Here is a 23,480-nt window from a genome sequence, read left to right as displayed (position 1 = left end):
TTAAATCCTTCCTAAACAGCTAATTAATGCATTTAGAATGCATTTATGAGGATGTGGATGTGCAGAGCTGTTGACAAGCAGGTGTCATTCACCTTTTTCTCTTACCACAACACTTGGGGACAATCTGAGAAATCTCAGATCTGGCAGAAGATTTAGAACAGGCAAAAGGGAAAACCTATTTCACACAGTGAAATTATGGAAAACCCCACCCCTGTTACAAAATGCCCTGGATGCTGAAGACAAAAGTAGACTCAAAAGATGATTAAGTAAGAATGATGAAAGTCCATTTGGTGGACATGAAACAAAATAAATAAGTCCAGGGTAGCAAAGAAACTGCAAACATTCATGGGGCGGATGGCACACAGGGTAACTTTGGTGCTTCCTCTATAAGCAAGGGTGCACCTCACTAACTGCCATTGTCCTGGGATGTTGTCAGGATTGAGGTGAGAATCAAAGCGAATTTTATTCTCTGGGAAAACAAAGTTAAGAAACTGGTTGCTAGACTGGGAAGACAGACCCAGCAAAAAACACTGTCCTGACCAGAGCCAGTGCTGGGTCCTGCTGGGCTCACCCCACAGCCTGCTACAGCCATCACCCAGGCCTTGCACAGACTTTTCTTTCTGGCACTGTCCCCCTAAACCAGAATCACCCTCTTGATGCACATCCCCTCCTGTGACCTTATTGTGCCTAAATGCATCACCAGGGATCCTCCATAACAAGGAAGCTCAGTGATCAACTTACACAACTCATGCATCTCTTGTTAATGAAAAGGTGTATGATACACCACTAGATAATGATGTGCAGACATGCTTCTGAACATGAGCTCAGACTGGGTGCAGCAGACCATTTTATAACAACTCACAAATAGACATCTTGTCCAGGTGACACAGACGCAGCCTTTTCTTTACAAACACATTGGTGAGTGAGACCTGAAAATCAACTCTGGGTGTAAATGAATCCAAGTAAACCTACAGAGATGTCTTGTACTGCCAGTGCAATGATAATAATAAATGCAGCTTACTGTCAGTCCCAGGCAGAGGCAATAGATAACAAGACAACCTAAGCAGGACCCCTGTGAAGGCTCTCCAGTAAGGAGAGCTTCTCCATGCCTGTTGTGGAGTAATCTGACAATTCTCCTTTTATACCCTTGGGATGCTCCATCGGGGTTCAGACTAATGGCCCAACCAGCTGTTTCAGCTGAAGGCTGCTTTTAATGTACTGACTATAAAACAGTCATTAAAATTCCTGGTGTGCTCAGGAAAAAATACTGGTGGTCAGGTAATGCCCATTTCCTAGAGAATTCCATCTGAGTCAGCCAGTTTGTATCTGAAGGAACCGATTTTGGGCTACATTGTGTTCGTCCAAAAGGATGTTAAGCAAAAGGATGAACGGTACAATGGGCTGTTAAAAACCACACTGAGAGCAATGGGTGGGGGAACTTTCAAGCATTGGGATACACACTTACCAGAGGCCACCTGGTTGGTTAACACCAGAGGATCGGCCAATAGAGCTGGCCCAGCCCAGTCAGAACTTTTACATATTGTAGAGGGGGACAAAGTTCCTGTGGTGCACATGAGGAATTTGCTGGGGAAGACCGTCTGGGTTATTCCTGTTTCAGGTAAAGGCAAACCCACTCGTGGGATTGCTTTTGCTCAGGGACCCGGATATACTTGGTGGGTAATGCGGGAAGATGGGGAAGTCCAATGTATACCTCCAGGGGATTTGATTTTAGGGGAAAACAGTCAATGAACTTAATTGTGTGCTGTTGCCTGCTGTGTAATACTTTTATAGCCCATCAATTAGATGTCTTCAGGTCACCAGCGACTGGCCCTGACTTCCCTCCAACCATCATCCCAACAGAGAATGAATTCTGATAGAACCAGACAAGTTCTGCAGTGAAGGAACAATCAGCATCAGCAGGCAACGATCCAACACTGCACACAGCTTTTCCTGCCCTGAAAGACTGTTACAAGGGATGGAACCTGACATCATGGACCGAATGGACTCAACAGCATTATAGAGATTGGTCCATGCACTAAGAAATGATTTCTTTGTCTCTGTGTGTGTGTATGTGTATGTATATATATATATATATATGTAAGAGAGATGGTATATTGAAAATGTGGGATCTGAGCATGATGTGAATGGTATGGAATAAGGGGTGGATACTGTCCTGGGTTTACCAGGAGCCGTTTTGCTCCTTCTTAGTAGCTGGTGCAGGCTCTGTGTTTTGACTTCCAGCCTGGGCAGAGAGCTGGTAACACCGATTGTTTTTAATTGTCGATAAGTAATGTTTATTCTGGCCAAGGACTTTGTGAGTCTCATGCTCTGCCGGGGACGAGGGGAGGCCGGGAGGAAGCAGAGACAGGACACCTGACCCAAACTAGCCAAAGAGGTATTCCATACCACAGCACGTCATGCCCAGGGAGGTAACTGGGAGTTACCCGGAACGGCACACTCTCTCTCTTCGGGGGGGTCAAACTCGTTCGGCGGTGGTATCGTATTCTCTTGTTATTTTCTCTTATCAATATTATCATTGGTGGTAGCAGCAGTGATTTGTGTTATACCTTAGTTACTGGGCTGTGCTTATCTCAACCCGTGGGAGTTACATTCTCTCAATTCTCCTCCCCATCCCTCCAGGAGTGGGGAGGGTCGGGGGGGGGGGGGTGGGGGGTGAGTGAACGAGCTTTTGTGGTTGGGTTTAAACCACGACAGTACTTTTCCATGTAGCTTAGATAGGACAAAGCAAACCAAAAGACCATTCCCAGTGTTTGAGGGAGCTGAAGAGCTGCTCCCAGCCCTAAAACTCCACAGATATGGAAGCAGCTGGCAAGAGAAGGACCAACCCCAACTGGGCACGCTCTCACAATGCCTTATCTGAATTCCCATTTACAACATGAAACTGCTGCATATAACCAACAACCTATGCAGCTTATCTCCTACACTTTTACTTCCCCATTTCAACTACATGGTTCGCAACTTTCTGTTTATGCTGCTCCATTCTCTTTAAAGAGTGGAAAAACAGCTCCTCATTAATGAGATAAAGGGCAACCTTACTTCATTTAGAGTTCCCCACGTCCCTTAGATACACTCCAGAGCTCACAGCATTGGATTCTTCACACAGAAATTAATAAGGACTATAAGCAAGGGGTGGCATCTGTGTGCCACTACCAAAGACAAGAGACCCTCCCCTATTTCATATGATGGAGAACCAAACCTTCACCTTCCACTGTATTTGACACTGCTGTCTTGATCTTTTGATGTCATTTTCTCATCTGACTGATGAAGGAACTGCTCTGCATGGTCTCCATCTGCTCCAGCCCTCCTTCAGCACCTAACAGCAGTTCTACCAGTAATACAGAGACATTTCTTTTCAGTGGTTCATAGGCAATTGCTTAGATTAGACACCTGGAGGCCTCAGCTTAGGTGGGATGAAAATCACCTCCAGTCTTTAGTCTCCCATTCAATTAATTAAATTAACATGCTACGCTCCTGGGACCACCTCTCCGTCCTTCATTATGAAGACTTGAGGAAGGAAAGCCCTAGCACCTGCAAGCTAGCCTTTGCTTAAATTCCTTTAATCAGTGTCCTACAGTGATACAAACCACTGCTGCTTTGTGGTGCTGACAACAGGCAAAAAGTCATTAAAGGTCTTTGCAGCTGTTCAATTTGTGATACAGGCTTTGACACTCCCTGGTAAGTTTTTTTTGTGTGCAGTCTCACATAGCTGACAGCATGCAATGTGTCTGCAGTGTCTCTCAGATGAGGCAAAGTGTCACAGGAGACAGTATGTGTACATGGAAATCAGTGCAAGTGGACTGGAAAAGTGAAAAAGAAGCAAGGGAGGAAGCAGGACTCCCTATCTCTTATGGTCTCTTCTGGTTCATCCTCTAGGATGGTAGGAGAGACAGCTCCTACCAGTTTACTGAAATGAGGAAGAGGAGGGGGACCCTCAGCATGCTGTCTGTGTTGGAAAGGCTTAATGAGCCTTCAGCTTACTGACTCCAAGAGAAAGCACGCAGGAGACAGCCAATATAAACATACCGAGTTCAGGAAAACCTGCAGCGGGATCCTTCACCTTCTTTGACATGAAAGCCAATAATGCATGAAATACAAAGCCCCAGAAAAACAGACTTCTTAAGGTTCTAGTGCTCATGGAACCATGTGCACAATATGTAAAAAATAATAATAGCAAAACTGGTCATAAAATATTGGCAGAAAGAAGCTGCATGTCCAGAAGCTACAATGAGTCAGAAGAAGAAAAGCCAAATAGCTGCAACTTACTTATTAGAGATCTGTTGAATAAATGGCCCTGGAAACTACTGTACCAATTCATCCAGAACGAATGAGAAAGCAAAAGCTGTTTCCTTAAAGAACTGCCTTGGAATGAAATAATCTGTAGCAATAATAAAGCAGACCATCATTTGTGATTGGTATTATTGTTATTTTTAAATTTAGTAGTAACAGACTGGACCTGTTACACTCTTACTGACCTACTTCTAATTCAGCAAAGTGCATGGAAAGCAAGTGCCTGGGAACAAGTCACCTGTATTTGCCTGGAAATACAACAGGAGAGGTGTGGAGTGAAGCTGCTCTGCACCTGAGTATGGAGCAGTTGGTTTCTGATGGGTCCATGACCACTGACACCAACAGCACAAATCCAAGTCTGAACACTTCTCTGCCAAAGTATAAGCATAACTAATGTTAGACTTCCCTGCTGACCATGCAAAGGGAAGGAATATCTACTGGATTTTCAACTTTGTTCAGCCACAGCAACAGTCTGTGCTTCAGAGTGAAATATGGGTTCAGTTTTTACCAGAGAAAGCCATGCCCTTCCTCCCTGCTCCTCTGCTTCCAGACACATTGGCTGCACAACCTTTTGATGAGACCACTTGGAGAATACACCCGCTATCAAAAGCAGAGTGTGCACTTTGTAACTAACTTTAGTTGTGTTACTGAAAGCTTTAAGTAAGTCTAATTAATGTTTTTAGCCCGTGGCATTTCCATCACTTAGTTTGACCCAGTAGCACTCCCTTTCCTAATCCTCTTAAAATAGGTTGTTTTAAAGCTTTACTCAGGCTGACACTTGGAGCATGATGCTAAAGAACTGTTATTAGGAACAAAGCTCATTAGCAGGATGACAATTAGCTGAAAAACAAGTGTAGCTTGAATCACAGGACTCATGCCTCTGTACTAACTTTATCTGACTCTCCTACGGATACCAAACCACAACCAGTGCTTAAAGGAGGAGGGAGAGAGGTTCCCCTGGCTCCCTGTGGCAGCCAAGCAGGGAGAATTCTGCACAGAGCCCAAGCCCAGCCAAGCTCTCCTTTCTTTTCCTATCACCTTTTTTCCTGTTGTGGCTCTGAATGAATCTGAAGAGCTTCTGCTGTCAGGAATTAAACAGATACCACAGAAAAGGACACCGAATTATCACTACCAGATATATTTTTATCTCTCTGTGCCACATGAGGCTTGAATGAGTTTCTGAAATACCACTGTGGCAGACTTTGGGATAACAATACTGATTCTGGTCTTCAACCAGCTGCCTTTTCAAATATAATCAATGTATTCTCTTCTCTCCCCACAGCAAGCATAGTTAGTTTATATTTGAACTTCTCCATCTTTGAGAACATGTTTACCACTGCCTGTTTGAAGGACATTGGACCTCATTTACTTCGACTTCCTCTGTTCTGCTCTCACTGTGAAGAAAAGCCCTTTATGTCCACTATAAAAATCCATAATCATAAAGCTAAAAATAAAACCCCTGCTAGAATAAGATCAGTTGAATATATTGAATTGCTTTTTAAAGTAGTATCTGCTTCTGCACTGTATTTTCATGTTTGACTTCAATTAGATTCGTTTTCTTGGGCAATTCAGTAGCCTTTAAGTAACCACATGTCACTGAACATAAAAACCATCGGTGTATTTATTGCATACATAGGAGTGAACACCATTTCGCTTCAAAGGTCTCATTCCAACACAAACCTGCTTTTTACCACTCCAAAATTGCCACCAGGGACCCATTAGACCCCAGAGTGTGCCCAGCGTTTGGCAGATGAAAGGAAGGGATGAAGGACACACAGTAGAATTCTCCATTCAGAGTATTTATTGCAATTTTAGGTAATTTGTCATGGTGGAGGGTTTGATTCACTGATAATTTCACACTACATAAAAATCAAACCTGTGATAATTTAGGTAGGTTATCAAGTACTCCTGGTCTGGACCATAAACAAAGCAAAAGCAGTTACTACTTTCCCTGAAAAACTGTGTGGTTTAGGGTTTTAACACTGGACTATCACAGGGGAAGAAGATTGGAAAGTGTTAGTTGCAACAAACATGAAATTGCACAAAAAATAGCAAAAAATAGATACACTGAATTTTCACACATAAATGCAAATAAAAATGCTATAATACTGGCTTCTTCAGTTTAATTCAATCATCCTCTGTGATTTCCACTTGTTTTGATATGAAAAATATCAATTCATCACAATACTGAGTTTTCCACTTAATTCATTGTGCTTCTATTAATAAAAAGAAGCTATTGATTCAAACAATGTGTTCACAACTGTGACTTTTCAAACCAGAATCATACTTCTCTGAAAGCTTTCTCTTTTGGTAGGCTATTAAATCTTAGTATTCAACAGCACAACAGGAAAGAATCATACTCAAAGGGTTAGATCTCACAGCCCTTGCTCTGTTCAAAGGGCTACAGAGGGCATATATGTCCATGTGTGGTGGACCAGCATCACACCTCGCCAAACAAAGTGGACACTTAAGTACAGCCCCTGACAAGCACTGCATTTATGGTCACGTTTCCTGCGAGGGAGGGAAAAATAATGATCCATGGCTATGGCAAAAGCTTTCCAGCCCTCTGGCTCACAAGCTCCATAACAGCTCTCAGCAGTCTGCAGTCAGAAGTGTTGCAATTTAATGTTAAGGCTCATGGACCTCTGCATCTTCAGGAGTCCACACGATCCTCAGCTGAGGTTAGGAAGGTGTGCAGAGGGCTCCAACTAAACCCACTGTATTCAAAGACCTTAAATATGTCTAGAATTTAAACTACGAAACTTCTTTCTCTATACTGCCAGAGTTTTACTCGTTCCTCTTTGCTGTTCCACAGTCTTACAAGGCTTCATTGGGCACTATTAATTCCCAAAAGAATTTCAGGCTTATCACATAGGATTTCTACTTTTATGTTTACAACATTCCTGTAAACTGCAAAAGGCAAGCTGGGGGCTTGATAATGCAAAAACCCCTCTCACTAAAATTACAAGAGTGACAGCCTTGACAATAGGTTGACAGACTGGGCATCCTCAAGGCAAGAAGTAAGAAGGACATAACTCATCTGTGCCTCTCTGGGACTGCAGAGCCACCGCTCTGCACACAAGGAGCTCACCTTGAGTCCCACTCCTGTTCAGACTACGCAGCACCCATTGTCCTCGCTTGGTGCATATATAGCTTTTCTTAAATTAACACAGATGCCATTCCCTATTAGAAACAATTTGTTCCACAAATAGACATCTTCAAAAACAACATCTGTGCCAGCTCTTAATCTGCAGCATGCTGGTTGTCTTACAGGAATCAATGGCAGAGGTCACACCAGTTAAACTAGTTGTGAGAACAGAACTTTGTGGGTTCTCATTTGTATTTTGCTTTTGTTCTGTCTTTGCCTGCTGTGGGTTTTGTGATATTTCAGAGACACAACTCTCATGGGGTGTGAGGGGTTATGGGGTTATTTGGGGGACACTGGAAATCATAGACTTACAGAATGGTTTGGGTTGGAAAGGACCTTAAGCTCATCCAGTTCCAACCCCCTGCCATGGTCTGGGACACCTTCCACTAGGCCAGGTTGCCTTTGTATTTCAGCTAGTGGTTTAACATGAAAGGCAGCTGTGAACATTCTCTAAATCATTTTGGGAAGCCTCAGAGGTAGTTTCTTAAAAGGTAATTTTTAGTAGCATTGACCTTAACTGCTCCATGCTGCTGACAGGGCCCTTGCTCATGGGTGCCCAAGCTGCCGTAATAAAAAGTGGAAAACCAGGGGTTGGGCCATGTTCTGTCACGTCCTCTAACCCAGGCAGGCTGCAAGCTCTGCAGTCACAGTCAACACTGTGTCTGAGGGCTTTGCAGTTCTGCTTGTGACTGCAACCCAAATTACAGCCACCGTGCACCAAAGAAGCCCCAAGACACAAAGAGCCTGTGCCGTGTGTTGTACCCTCATGTTAGCAAAAAGCATGTCAAACCTGCAGGCTGTGCCCAGGGAAGAAGGGCATGTCCATCAGGGATGCTCTCTTGAGTGGCAGCATTGCTGGCAGACAGCACCAGCAGCCCCCAGGTTCATTGGGAGCCCCACACTCTGCCTTCATATGTTGCCCCCATCTTTTACTGCCCTGGATTAGTCTGCAAACCTTGACATTAACCTCATCTCTCACCTGGCAACTACCTGGTAGAGTGAAACTCCCCTGGGGTTTGGAACTCCCTGCCAACCGGGCAAAGACACATGGGATCACTGCAGCTACATTCACCAGGGTTCACCCCACAGAGCCCCATGGCAGTGCTGCTCCACCCAGAGGCAAACATGAACTCACCTGCTGTTTAGAATAGTTGATGCATGGTGTGGCTTTGTATGTTGAACCTGAGCAACAAGGTAAAAAGCTTTCAAGTGGCAAGCACAAAAGATAAGCTCAAAGGGCATTTTGCTGCTTTCCTACAGCATATAATAGATACTAAACTGCCCCCAGGAAAAAAGTTATACGTGTATGATCAGGAGATGTTACAAATCATTCCTTACTCCTTTTCCAATTTTCTCTACACCCATAATCTATAATTTCACGTCTGGTATAGACCTGATGGATTGCAGCACTGTTGATAAACTACAATAACAAATAAACAGTTATTATTAATGGGACTATAAATCACATGATCAACCCCTGTGCCAGTTAACTGTAATCATTTATATTCTACCTGAAACACTAAAGCTGCCACTGCAGCTGAATGTGGCATTCCATGTTGTCCTCAGCCATAAAACCATGGGTGCGTGGAATCCCACCACTGTTCCATCCACCCCAGTGGCAGCCGCCCCTCTAGGCATGGATTTCTCTGGTTTTGGGGCTGTAAGCACACACTGTCAGGTCAAGGGAAACTGCAGCATGCTGGCTGGGTGGAAGGATCCTGATAGAAAAATGAATGTGTTCAGGTTTTTATCTCTGGTTAATTTACTGCTATGAATTTACAGAAAACTGAATGTTAACTGAGCTGGTATGATTGGGTTTTCATCTTTCTTATCACCGCAATGGAATGGGCAGTAGGTTTTCATACCACACCAAGGGATGACATTGCAGCAGAACTCCATCATTCCGCCAACACACAATCTGCAGCTCCTCAGACATCCAGCTCAGCAGCTCGGCACGTAGCCACAGGCTGCTGGATTCCAGTGGCTATCAGTTGTGGTGGTTAATCATTTCATCTTCATGGTGTGAAAACCTTCCATGCATTCCTTCAGTGTTATCTTCTGTTGTGTTGGGTTTTAGCACAGGCAGCTCCCTTGGGATCTCAAAACCCAGCAGGGTTATTTTTATGTGTGGTTGCCAAATGGGTAAGACTTTAAAGGCCTGTGGAACTATCTTCTTTTAATGTAAAAAAACCCAACAGAATCCCCTACTGCCAACTCTGGAGATGTGGTTAAATAAAGCCCTTGTGCCACTGTGCTCATGCGGATGGTGGGCAAACTGAATGGATGGTCTAAACAGAGGTGCCAGCTTAGGATGGTGCCCAGCTACACATCAGTGATATGAGGACAGAGGTGCTGCATGAACAAGCACTTGGTTTCAGGTTTGTCCTCTTCCTGCTAAGAGGAAAGTGAACCACATTTCCCCAGTGATACCTCCCTGGTTCTCCTGCCTCCGTTCATCAGAAGACTGGTGAAAGCAGCAGATGAAGAAGGCCACGTAATCCCTGCTGATGTACCTGCTGGCAGGAATGCTCTATTTCCTTGAAATACACCACTTGCCTTCATCTCACGGCAGGAGGCTGCAGGTTAAGCCATATCCATTGTTATAACAGCACTGCTCAAAGGTCAGTGTCCTTTGCAACACTGCAGGATACAGTAATTCCCTTTTTCTTTGTTAGCTGGTGCAAAAAATCAGTGGACTGGTGCCTGTCCTTCTGCGTGGTGACACACACGGCAGCCTGTCACCATCAACAGCAGTGTTCGCATGGGATGAAAATACCAAGTGGATTAATTGGTCAGAGGGTGGTGTGCAGCTGGAAAAAGGCCTGCACTGGTAATGAGGAACAAAAATGCTCACTTCCAAACTTCCTCTCACCAAAAATCAGCCCATAATAAGCACTTGTCAGCAGAAGAGGAAAAGGGTTTCAATACCAGCTTTCAGGAGAGCAGGAAGGCAGCAGAGCAGCAGCAGGACATGTGTCATCTCACTGTTTCTCTCAGGCTTTCTCCCCCGAGGTTAGAAATTCTTCCAAGTCTCCCTTCCAGGATAAAATTTCCTGCCTGGAGGCTGCTCCTCCTGCTCTTTAATGTGTTTTCGTTGCTGAAAGAAGAGAATCTATCTACTACCAAATTTGCTGTTGACTTCTGGCAGGGCTCAGCTAGCCTCTCTTGGCTTGAAACCCTGCTGAATTACTTTGGGCTGAGCAAATACAGACAATAAACCAGACTTACAACATGGGAGTTAATTCGGTATTATTTTATATAAAAGAAAACTCTCTGCCACTTGAAGACGCCTCCCTTCCCCTGGGGAGGTTTTTCAAACAGCCCAAAGCATGGGAAGCATCCAGGCCAAACATCAGCTCTTTAATCCCATCAGAAACACACATACACAGGCTCGCTCGTCACATAATCCAGCCTCCTCCACCCAGAGGCAGAAGGTGAACAGATCTCATCAGTGCCAGATTCATTATCTTTTCTCCAGTGGATACTGGAGAGGCACCAGTCCACCCAGTGCCTCCCACCATGCTGGAGGACACCCTACAGAGCTGAGCTGGCTATTGAAATCTCAGCTGACTCCTGCAGCACTGCTTACCACTCACAGCCCCTCTACCCAAGGCTCTTCTTCCCCATTCCACACACTTCAGCAGAGACAGAAACTTTCCTCGTTCCTCTTGTGCAGGAGAATATGGGGCAGTGGATATAGATTTTCTTGGAGGTGGAAAAAGCAAGTTGGCATGAGAATGGACAGGCAGAAAGGAGAATGAGGAGAAGCACTGAAGGCAACAGCGTTCAGCTGAAATGAAATGCCTGTGAAAATGCAGGCTGTACCCACTTGGGCTGAGAACAGCAGTAAAAGGAGAAAAATATGAGACAGAAAAATATAAACCAAAGGAAGAAGTTGCCAAAACTACAACGGGTCTTTTCTGCTGCATCAGGCACAGCTCCTGTGTGGTTCACCAATCTGAAGCAACCGCTCTACGCACATGGTTCTATTATCACAGGAAGAAACAGCAAACTGCAATTAAATCTAGTTAAAGAAAGGGTTAACCAGCATCACTGTGCCTGAGCAGCACAGTCCTCTGGCAGTAATCTCTTCTAGTTTTGAAAGATTAAAAGCTAAGAAAGTACAGCAGCGTCTGGTCCCTAATTTGCAGAAATAACAAATCAAATGACTTAAACCTGCTAATTTTGTAGATTAAATTATCAAGGCCTAGTCTGTTGGTGTCCACATCTGATAGTGCTTTGATCTTGTTTATATCTCAGAAATTGTTTCATGGACTCACTTTGTTGATTTTCTTCAGACTGTGACAGGTTTTATTCCATCAGCAACTCAGTTGCCTTCCAAGCAACAGTCTGCTCTTTAAAGTGCAAATTAAGAAGCAGGAAAGAGAAGAAAGGATGGAGCTGTTTGAAGGAGCTGCTGGATGTCAACAGAGGTCAGCTTTTATTTCTTAACTACATATGTACAAATGACCTAACGCAATCCAAAACTAAAAGCTATGACCGAGTGAGGAGGAACAGCCAACTACAGTGTTCCAGCATCCTGAGCAGTGGATGATGGATCTGGCCAAATCAGCCCCAGTGATTGGGACAGTTTTGCAGAGGAGATGATAGAGGCCACAGGAGATTCCCTCCTGGGAAGCCTACATGAGCGAGTGGTGTAGCAGTCAGCTACAGTGATCAGGAGGAGAAGCCAGCCTATTCTTTTGCTAAAATACATAATAGCATCTGCAACTGAGGGAACTCTAAGCAGAACAGAACTTTTAAAAGTGGAAGTGCACTACCTGCTCAGAAAGCAAATGAGCTGGCCATAACCCAGGAAATGGAGGGAAATGCAGCTTACTCCACTTCCACTTCTGCTGGGAGGAGGTCTATGAGCTGGCGACTGCTGCAGCTGCCACCCCACTACCATGCTAGCCCTGCAAGAGAGATGCTGACCCAAGCTCTCCTCAAGGCTCCCTCCATCTGCTCATGGTACAGCAAGCAAGGCTTGCACACTGGCCATGGCTGCGTGGTGCCCACCCTCTGCTATCCCAAAGCAACTATAGGGGCTTGGCCACTCCCCCAGGTTAATGTGCTCTAAGGGTGACGAGCAGCCAGCATTAGCCTGGCTTTTTGAACTAGCCCCAACACTGCAGGAAGATGAAATCTTTATTTTGACAAGATTATTAGGGTTTCCTAGGCAATCCAATGCATACAAACAATGGAACTAACACAACACTGGATAAAGATGTATTACTTCAATTCCCACGTACTACAAAATATTCCTTGCCCTAGGGAATTCTGTGGGGAAGATGAGGATGCTTCAAGAAACATAAACCCTAAAGAAGTGAGCTGGAAACTCCAAGTCTGACCAGTGTGAACATGTTAGAAACAGTGCAGCTGCCATACAATCTCCAGCCTTACTGAGTAAAATACCTTTGCGCCAAGGTTTTGTCCAAACTGCATGAAAACTTGCTTACAGACATACAAAGGGAGATTTTACATGCATACACCTCTATCTTAAGAAACACAATTCTGCACCTGAGGCCTGCTATATGATATTTAAAGAGGTTTGACATTAACTTCACTGTTGTTATTCTTTGTGTTACTCTGCTTCAACTCAGCAATAGCTGGAGTCAACTTCCAATCATTAATCAAATAAACATACACAGAAATCCCAAGGGCACAATGCCAAAAGCCAGCAGGCAGTTCAGTGAAGGAGTATGAATTTGCCCAGCGCTGAAATTCAAATGAGATTTACTCTTTCATAAACCCCAAACAGTTCCTCCAGCCAAGACTGAGTTAAAAATATCTGACTTTTAGGCCAAAACTGACAAGTCTTCTCTATGCTTGATGCTTCTCATCCTCTACTCAATCTGCAGGCAGTATTCCTGGGGAGGACCCCACAAAACCAACGTCACAGCCTGACAGAGCAACCCTTTTGCTGCTCAGGGAGGTTTCCTCCTCTGCCACAGAAGCAGCAGAGCACAGTTAGCAGTGTTTAACAAGCTGCTGCTAAGCAAGTAACTCAAGAACATGTCAGTATAGTCCTTTAAGTTGGAAAACTCCTCAGTTTTATTACCAACCACGCACCAGGTTTGGTCCCACCTCACACTGAAAAAGCACAAAGAGATTCAGTTGAGTCACACCCTGAGACTCTCTCCCACCTATAAAGATGGCAAAGACACACACTTGCAAACAAAACCAGGGAGCTCCACTTCCCTGGAAGTGAAATCTGCAAGCCCCATAGAGAGCATGGTCTGACTCAGTCTGACTCGTGAGACTTCAGCTCTGCTTTACCAAGCTCCATCCAAGTGCAGCTTCCAGCTTCTACTAAAAACCAGTGACACCCAGTGCACGGTACCTGCTAACACATACTGCACACCAGTGCTTCATGCTGCAGCACAACTTCAGTGGTCATTAAGGGGTTTTGATGGGGTTTCTTCAATGCACTCATTCTATTTACTGCTGCTGCCTTGTACAGGAGCTAACCACAAGCTGCTGATAAAGAATTTACATAGCTTTGGTAGAGTAGATTGCTCATCAATTTAATAGCTCCACTCAATTTTCTTAATAAACCTCAGGAGACTTCTGTATCCCCTAAGTGACCTAATCTAATGGGCATCACAGAGAACAACCTAATTTTTTCCTTCAAAAGCTGATGGCAGTAATAAATTGCATTTCCACAGATGAAATCAATGCATCACAGAAACATTGCAATGCTCCTCAGAGAAGAAAAGCCTCAAACACCAGCTCATATAAACCAAACCCCACAGGGCTCAGTAGCTGTCAGAAAGAAGCACCTATTTCCCTGCTAAACAAGTTTGCCTCTGTATATCTCCTTCATGCAGAAGCTGACATGGTAAAAGTTGGAGATTCTGTGGCATATTTCATAAAGAGCAAGGATCTGCTGGAACAGGCTTGCAACCAGTTCTCCTCACTGTATGGATAACATGGGTTTGAATGCTCAAGGCTGTGCAGGAATGAAACCATTAGAGCTTCTACATTTTTTGTCTCCGAAGCTGTAATAGCAAGATATTTCAGAGCATTACATTACACTCCTCCTACAACACGAGTTCCTTAGACCCAGCCTGTCTTATGGACTAATCCAATTCTAGAAGGTAAGTAACCTCCAAGAAGCTGCTAACAACAAAGTACATGTTCTCACTTGCATGATACTTTCGCAGCTGGAGAGACACTGAGTCCAAAAGTGCCTGTGGGTCATCTAGGCTGACTGAGATTTTGTCACGTCAGAGAGAGTTAAATTGCATCAGTTGTTTCACAAGAAGTGCCATAACTTGCATTTTGGTAATGCATATCTTCCAGAAGGGTCTATAAAAAACAGACTTCATTGCTCCTCTCACAAATATGTTCCAACAGTTAATCTTCCCGGGTGCTAGAATATGCACTTTAGTTTACATCAAACTGATTTTAGCACTCAGCTTGCCTGCTAGCAAACTGCAAGTGTAACACAAATAGGAGCCTTAGAGAGCTGAACCTCTCGACCGGGCTCATTGAAACACATTGGGTAGGAGCAGTTCTAGTGGAGAAATGTTTGGCCAGGAGCTTAGCAGAAAGCACACAGTTTCTCTTTAAGGTACAGTGCAATATTTCAGACACCAGTGGTAGAGGTGAGGGTCACGGTCATACTCTAAAGCAATCCTGTCTGAAGCACTTGGGAATCCAGGACGGACTGATGGAAGGCATGTTTTGCACAGGCACATAATTCCTCTCCTGAATGGAATGAGCTCTTTTAAAATCATACAAATCCTACAAAAACACCAGTGATGATATGAGTGCTCCCTGTCTCCCAGGTGAGCATTTGTCACTAGGGCCTTTAGGGCAAAGGACTGTCTCTTCATCCCATATTTATACAGCACCTACTAATTGAAATTTCAATCTGCACTGTATCTGTATCAGGTTTTATAGGCAATTCTTCAGTCCGTTATTACAGAGTCTCAGCAACAAAATGAATGTTTACTCAATTATATTTATTTTCTCTGGCAGGATATTTCTTTTTAATTCCTTTTTCTTTTTAACCATGTTCTTAGAGTTTCTTAGGAAAAACTTCTTGCAAATGATGCCATGGAATGGCACAAATGCATTTCTTCAACAGTTCTTTGCCCTCCCAAACAAGCCTCCTTTCTCTGTGAGAACTGAGAGCACTGGTGCCCATGGTCATTACAGAAATATTCACAGTGCCGCAGCCTGCCCTGGCCGATGACAGCTCTATAATCTAGGTGCAATTGGATATATCGCCATGCTTAAGTCAGCTGTTTTGTGTCGGAGGCTTCAGTGTTGCATGCCTTCAAACTGATGTAATCCTCCATGTTTCGCTTGAAAAGTAGGGCTTTTTATCAAGTTCCTCTGGAGCCCAATGAAAGAAACCTGTATTTTGCAACCTCTCCTTGGCCACAGTGACAGTTGGTGGAAGGCTGCCACATGTCCTTCAGAAACTCATCCCTGGGCCACATGCAGAGCTCTTGCCCGCAGAAAGCAGACTTTCAGCTAAAGCCAACCCAAATTACTGCCCAATTCTTTCTGAAAAGAGATTCGACAGCAAAAGATTTGCCAAGCCAAACTAAGACCTCCAACGAAATAACTGATTTGTTTATGACCAAGCATTTACCACCTTGTAGTACAATGAAAAACTTCCAGGGGTGGTTTTGCTAGGAAAGGCCAACATGCATATTCCAGCCTTGCTGATGCCATGGGGGCCACCCCTTCCAGTCTGTGCCCTTTTCCATAAACCCAAAAGTCTCTGCAGCCACTGACTGCACACTGCCCTTGCACTGTCAGGCTCTGTGGTTTCCTCTGACATCACTGGATCTTCAATGCCATTTTGTCAGCAGGCACAGAGAGAACCTAATGCTCTTTGTCAACAGGTACAAGACCTACTACCTTAACTTGGATTTTAACTGGCTGTGCCCAGCACTGCCACTTTGTGTGAGCTGCAGACAGTTTGGAAGCTCTGCTTGCCCATTCCAAAGGATAAAGATTTTATAAAGGAGTAGTGCTGGGTTAGTTTTTCAGTTGCTATTTAGGGGTATCTAACTTCTATATAACGTCTGTACACTCCAGTATTGGTGGCTTGGGGACCAGCCCATGGTTACCCTGAAGAGAAAACAGAAAATGAAGGGCCATTCCCTTTTGAAACCTCATAAATGTCAGCAAATCAAACTTAGAACATCCTTGTCTCCTTGCACTGCAGGCAGGTCTGTACAAAATAGTAGGATTCTCTGCAATTAACTGCTACAGCATCCAAAAGAGCAGATCAACCATTTTCATCTGTTACCTGTGCATGTTTCTGTCATGGGAAATGTAAATTTAGAGCTGGATGAGAATAACTTCTGAGGCAACAGTGCTGGAAGTTATTTATTCCTTTACCCTACTTTTTAAAGGTACCTTTATTCAATTTTAACACTCAGCCACAATTTTTCCATGTAATACTGGATAAGTTATGCAAATTACCACCTTATGATATGGCATTACTAGCAATCAGCTCATCAGTCACAAAGGCTTGCTTTTTCTTACTAGGTCAATACCACAGAATGACTGTTTCTGAAGGAAAGCAGTGGATTAACCTGTACAAAAAACTTTTTTAGGGCTGACTTTAAGACTCAGCAAACAAAGGCAGAGATGTCAGTGGCTAAAGGCCACTTTTTTGCTTCAGGCAGGTTACTGAATATACAATCCATAATATAACCCTATAACGGAGCCACTCCAAAATCTTGGCTACTAACACTGCAAATGCTTCCCACACCTGCTCACACTGCATTTCACAATCTAGCAAGGCACTCCAAGTTAAAAACAAAGAGCAACTGAAAGTGACCTCTGAAAATAGCAAAATGTTCAGTTCAGATATTGCTTTAGGTATCTGCAATAATTTATCCAGCACCTGACATAGCTTCCTTGAGATCTTCAGCCTGTTTGTGACTGTGCATGCCTAATGTGCGCTCAGCTACAGCAGTGTCAGCAGCACATGGCACTGTCAGCAGTGCTCCTCCTTGAACTTGTTGCTGTATAACAGAAATGGATGCTTTTGACAGGTCTACTTTAACTATATGCAAAGCCAAAACTGGTGAGCCAGGAATAAAAGCACCTGGAATAGAAGCTGCTTGGTGAAGGGGTAAAAAAGAGAATTACTGAGAACCTACCCAGACATCCCTTACATAGGGGTGGCTGTACTTGTCAGTGTAGGTTATACATGTGATATATGTGTGGTTTCAGTGTGGTTTCTTCCTTTTTAAACTCTATATACATCATGTTCTTTAGTTTACTTGCCTATATACTGCATGTAGATACAAGAGAATAGTAATCATGATATTTAGGCTTTAAGAGCCACTATCTGGGGCTGCTTGCATACATAATATACATATTACATACAAAGCCATGACTGAAGCACTGAGGTAACCTTCAGAAGAACCTCCGGGTGATGATGCATAACCGTTGGGCTCGCTAAGCCTCAAGCTACTGAGGAAAACAAATTAGAGCAAAACCAAAACAAAACCAACCCCCTGTTACACTTCAATCTAGTATTAGACACCTGTTGTGGGGGATTTATAAACCACCCTTAAAGCAAGTGATTCATAAGCCACAGGCAAGTGACAGACAGATAAGAAACAGAACAAAGTAAGCTGGTGTGAAGGCTGGCAGTGTGCTGGTAAGCCTCACACAAAGTACCAGTCCTGCTACTCTGACGCACCCTCCACGTTCCTTAAAAATGGCATGACTCAAAAATCAAACCACAAAAACATGTTTCATAAGAAATAACGTGTGATGGCAAGCTGCCTACAGCAACATTTAGTATTTTTCCTTCTGTCAGAAGGAAATCTGGACTTTTCTCCCTTGCCAGATGAACACAGTCCACCCTGAAAGCCAAGGGCATGCAGGGCTGCATAGTAGGTAATAACACTTCTTGGTCTCTTTCATTAAACTTCGTTAACTTTCACAGTACTTAATATAATACAGCTTGTGCATCAGACTGCTCTTCAGAATGCATCCCCTGTACCCAGCTGAGAACACAACTCATCTAAAAGCGAGGGTAACAGATGATCAGTGACGTCTAAATCTCAGGAACACTTCTATGCATGCAAGTCTTCCTGTGTCAGCTCAGATCCTTTCATTTTTCAGAGATGTCCTGTGATTTGAGCTTTTGTTTAGGCCAACATTTTCCATTGTTAACTACTCAAACCAGTTTTTTATAATTAAACCCAAGTGACGCCACAGTGGGAACCACTGGGATGATGAGCTGCTATACAAAGCAGTCTGTCAAGACGAATCAGTTTGTTATATATCAACTTATTAAAATACACTCTGTATTCATAGCAGAGCCCCTTTAAGTGAACAGTGGATTATGGATACTTCCCTCAGCAGGATGCACACCCTTGAGATAAGGTTATTTTTTTTCAGCAAAATCTGATTTGTTGTACTGAAAAAAGAGAAAAGCCAAAGACATTCAACCTGCCCTTAGAAAGGAATAAAACCCACATGTAAAGCCAAATGCTGCTGCATACGTGTACCCTGCTGAATACACTCCAATTGTATTTGCACTGCACATACTGTCTTACACAATGGCAGCAGAAGGAAATGTTAATCAAATCACAATGAGCGTCCTTTATGCACATCTAGAATGGAAAGAAATGCAGCAGATTTAGAAGAAAGTATATAAACTGAATGACACAAGCCACCATTAGCTACTTAGCATTATGTTGTGAAAAGGCAGACTATATTTGCAGCTAAGGGTGCAATTGAAAGTCCTCTAAAAGAAGCAGTCCTACTGACTTCAGCAGGATTTTGGATCACATCTATCATATCCTGAATGCTCCATTATCACATGATGGATGTGACTATAGACCATCATTAATACTCAGAAAATGTCACCTTTTGCAAACCTTATAAACAGACAAATGTAAGAGAGAGTAAAAAAGGAGGAGCTACGCAAGGGGAACTGCTGGAGAAAAAAACAAGGTTGAAAAAGGGCAAACAAACAAATCATTAACACTCTCAAGACTGATCATGTAATTTGGTGGTGAAGAACACATCTCAGGGGCAGAAGAACGCCTGAGCTGTGGCTTCAGGTTCCCACACTCTCAGACACTAAAACTGAACCACCAGCTTCCTGCTTTGCACAGAAACCTACTCGAAGTTCAGAGAAACAGGCAGAAAAATCACTGACCTCTTTTGAGATCTCTGCGTTTCTGCTTTCAGATGAAACGTGGCAGGGCAAGCTGACACAGCAGTCATGAGTGTTAGCCCATTTCTAACTCTCAAAACTGGCTTGCGTTTAGTTCAATTAGGAACTGAGAACTGATTCTTATTTTGCTTAAATTGTTTTTCCTTCTTCTTAGTTGATGTTTTCTCTTGACACTGTAAACTGTGTTTTAGGCAAGCAGGTAATTAATGCTCATTAAAGTAACTAATTAGTGTAGCACCAAAAAGATGAGATTTTTATCTAGTGCCTTAAGGGCTGGGGTCTTCGGAGGGAAAAGACATGATCTGAACCAGAGAACTGACAGAAAAGGAGGGCCTCTAATAAGAGTCTCAAATGCAGTCTAAGCTGCAATTGATGTAGCAGGATTGTAACATCTTCTGTGGTCACCACCAGATGTTATTGAACAACTTCAAAGCTAAACACTAAGTACAGAAGAAAACAAATATTCTTCTGTGCTAAGAAAGGGATTAGCACATCACAGTGAAGTCTGCAAAATGAAATCTAACTTCTAATTGTAGCTCTCAGCATTCTAATTACTTATTTGCCCACCACATGCATACACAGACCCCTTTGCTGGAAAGTGCAGGACGGGTCTGTGCTCCCCGAGCTGTTGCACATTAAGCTGTACAATCTGATGACATGTGCACTGATTACAGCTCACAGCAAGATGCTGCTTACAGAGCCAGTTCAGTTCTCATCACAGGCAGGCAGAAAGGGCAGACTCACAAGCTCTTGCTACTTACAAATTTAAAAAGAAGGCAGAGCTTTGCCCTTTGTTTATAAGATGAGACTGATTCTGTCAGACAGTTTTCAACGTTAGTTGTGAATAAGTGCTTTTATAAAACTGCAGACTGCATTTATCATCTGATATAAAAATCAACAGATGACTGTGAAGTTATTCTAACGAAGAACTTGTTTGACGGGATTGTGTTCATTATTGTAAGTGATTTACATCCTATAAATCACTTCTTTGGGGATTTACTTTAATTTTCCTTTGGCTGGCAGAGCTACTTATTCTGTTCCTGCTATTTGGGAGATCAAAGTTTGGAACATCTCATGTATGTAGAATGAATGCACAATTCTACAGCACAGAGACAGGCTGAGAAAAGCTGTCCTGTCAGTCAAAAGCCTTTGGCTAAAGGAGGTTTCAAGCTTCTTGTACCATCTGTGCCCATATCCAGACACTCACAACATTTGACCCTGTTCACATATATCCAACCTCAGAGCCAGGTCCCTCAGCCGGGTGCAGTTCATCAGATCTCAGTGGATCTTAGATGATTCCTATCAGATGAGAATCTTCGTGCCTTACCCCAAGAATGATTTCTATAACTGTATTCAGATGGTGCAATGCTGGAAAAAGAATCACAGTGACCTGAAAACAATCTAATATCACATCAACAGAGGAGAAGAAACACTAAAAATGTGTCAGTCTGGAGTAGGGCAAGGATGGGTTTCATGTGTCCTGAACCTCCTGCCTACAGTGCCAGAAAGGGGAAATGCAGGCTAGGCTGGGCCTAAAGTCATAGGAAAACACCATAAGCAAAAACCATGGTCATGTTTGATTTGCAGTCATAGAATCATAGAATAGTTAGTGTTGGAAAGGACCTTAAGATCATCTAGTTCCAAACCCCCTGCCATGGGCAGGGACCAAAGAAGAAAGGCACCTGTAAAGTCTGGATGAGCAAAATTTGATGTGGTGCAGAACCTGGAATCAAAATCAAAGGGAAAATAATGCCAGGGAAAGAGACCTGGACATGGGGAGTAAGTCCATCACAGTCCAAAAGGCTTCAGGTACTTCTCTATAATTAAAGCTTGTCTTCAGGCGAAGTAATCTTCAGTCTACAGAATATAACAGGGAGATACCAATGCATAAAGACTATTTAATGTGGGAATGGTTGCAAGACTGAGTCCTAACGTCTGAGATCTCCCCCCAGTAACACCCAGAAAACCCTGCTGCTCAGCTGCTCAGCATCCCATCAGGAATGCAAAAAGAAGGCTGGTTGACTTTGAAGTCTGGATGATCACTGCAAGCTTTGTCTTACCCTCATCCCTTTCTCTGTGTCTTGGATTTCAATACAGACCTCACATACCCAGATACAAAGGCAGAATTTTGAGTGGTATCTTTTCTGCTCTTGAAAGCCTCTCTCCTGAGAGAGGAGGTCCTGTGCCCAGAAGGTGCAGAGAATGATCCGAAACAGAGCATTAGCTGGCTTGGATACATAAAGTGTGATACAAGTGTGTATCAATGTTATATGATAGAAAGGGTATGATCATACTTTGAAATGAAAGCCTTTAAAACTGAAGATTGGAGGAGTAAAAACCAGTATCAAACTCTAAGGAAGTTTCACCTTGAAATTAGGCCTTTGGGAGACACAAGGATGAAACAGGGTGAAGTTGAAGGGGAACTGCACTATCCTGACAAACTGATCATGACCAAATCATTACAGATGAGCATGGAAAGCTTGCAGATGCCTGCTGGACTCTGCATGCCATGCTGGGTCCCTGATGGGAAGTTAAAACAACAGAAAGCTTTCGAGATAAAGTCCCTGCCTACTCCCCAGAAAGACTGAATGCTACTGAATTCTCCACGTCAAAAATCACACTATGAAAAGATAAGCAGCATCCAGGAAAGTTCTCTAGAACTTCATATGTCCCTTATTATTTTCATCTATTTTCCTGAGCAGATGGAATCATAGAATAAATCACAGAATGGTTTGGGTTGGAAGGGACATTAAAGCTCATTCAGTTCCAACCCCTGCCACGGGCAGGGACACCTTCCACTACAGCAGGTTGCTCTAAGCCCCGTCCAACCTGGCCTTGAACACTGCCAGGGATGGGGCAGCCACAGCTTCTTTGGGCACCCTGTGCCAGCCCCTCACCACTCTCACAGGGAAGAATTTCTTTGTAATATCCAGTCTCAGTCTCCCCTCTGTCAGGTTAAAGCCATTCCCCCTTGTCCTGTCACTACAGCCCTTGTCAGAAGCCCCTCTCCAGATTTCTTGTAGACCCCCTCTAAGTATTGGAAGACTGTTACAGGGTCTCTCCAAACTGAACAAGCTCAACTCTCTCAGCATGTAAAATATATAGAATAACTCTAGAGGACATATAATATATATACATATATAATCCATAACACAGAATAACCCGGGAGAGCCAGTAAAAAATCCTGTGTCTCCAAAAATACCCTCCCAGCAGACAGGCATGCTTTCTGGAGGGCTACAAGCCGTGTATCCAGCTGTTGAGCAACCAGCCTTGCCATCCAGCAAGGCCTCTAAGCTGTTGGTGACAGTGGTGGGAGCCTTAGCTGCTCTGGGAAGCCCAAACCAAGCGTCGTGCATGTCTGCAGCCAAACAGCTGCGCTACAGAGGCTCCTGCATAATCATTCCCATTCCTCTCCTGGTCCCAGAGGGGGTCAGGGACTGCCCCCTTGCCTCCATCTGGAGGAGCAGCTGGACATGACACGCCAAAGGAAAGAATTTGAGAGGGGCAAAACAAAAAATCTCTCAACAAGGCAATTTTTATGCTAGGAAATGTTACCAGCTCAAATTCTATAGGGTCCTGCTAACTAGCAATTTAATTATACAAATCCTGTTCCAAAGGTGCAGTTACACCTCCTGAAGAACAGGCTGGTGACCGACAGCCCTACAAGGAAAGGAATGTCTGTGTGGTTTTTACATTCCTCTCCCTTCTCTTTCCTTCCCAATTAAAACAGCTTTCCTTCGCTCCATGAGCATTATTTTGCTCCTCAGACCACCTTTCTGGTGGCTCTGTTTTAACCACACACATCCTGTGTGTGGCGGCCCAGGAGTGGTGAGATCCTGCATGGCTGCG

The 23,480-nt window shown here is 43.7% G+C and overlaps 1 protein-coding gene and 1 long non-coding RNA gene across 4 annotated transcripts in view; one reads left to right on the top strand and one right to left on the bottom strand.

Annotated features, from left to right (window-relative positions):
• Positions 1-23,480, bottom strand: part of GPC1 (glypican 1) — a 250,429-nt gene that overhangs the window by 43,121 nt on the left and 183,828 nt on the right. The window lies entirely within an intron of this gene.
• LOC136011015 (uncharacterized) lies at positions 2,415-4,430 on the top strand. Its single transcript, XR_010611145.1, has 2 exons — positions 2,415-2,495; positions 3,895-4,430. It is a non-coding gene; the product is annotated as an uncharacterized LOC136011015 (long non-coding RNA).

Source organism: Lathamus discolor, chromosome 3 (assembly GCF_037157495.1).
Source record: "Lathamus discolor isolate bLatDis1 chromosome 3, bLatDis1.hap1, whole genome shotgun sequence".
NCBI classification, from domain to species: domain Eukaryota; kingdom Metazoa; phylum Chordata; class Aves; order Psittaciformes; family Psittacidae; genus Lathamus; species Lathamus discolor.
Note: the sequence above shows the minus strand (reverse complement) of the source record. Positions and strands in the feature narration are given on the sequence as shown.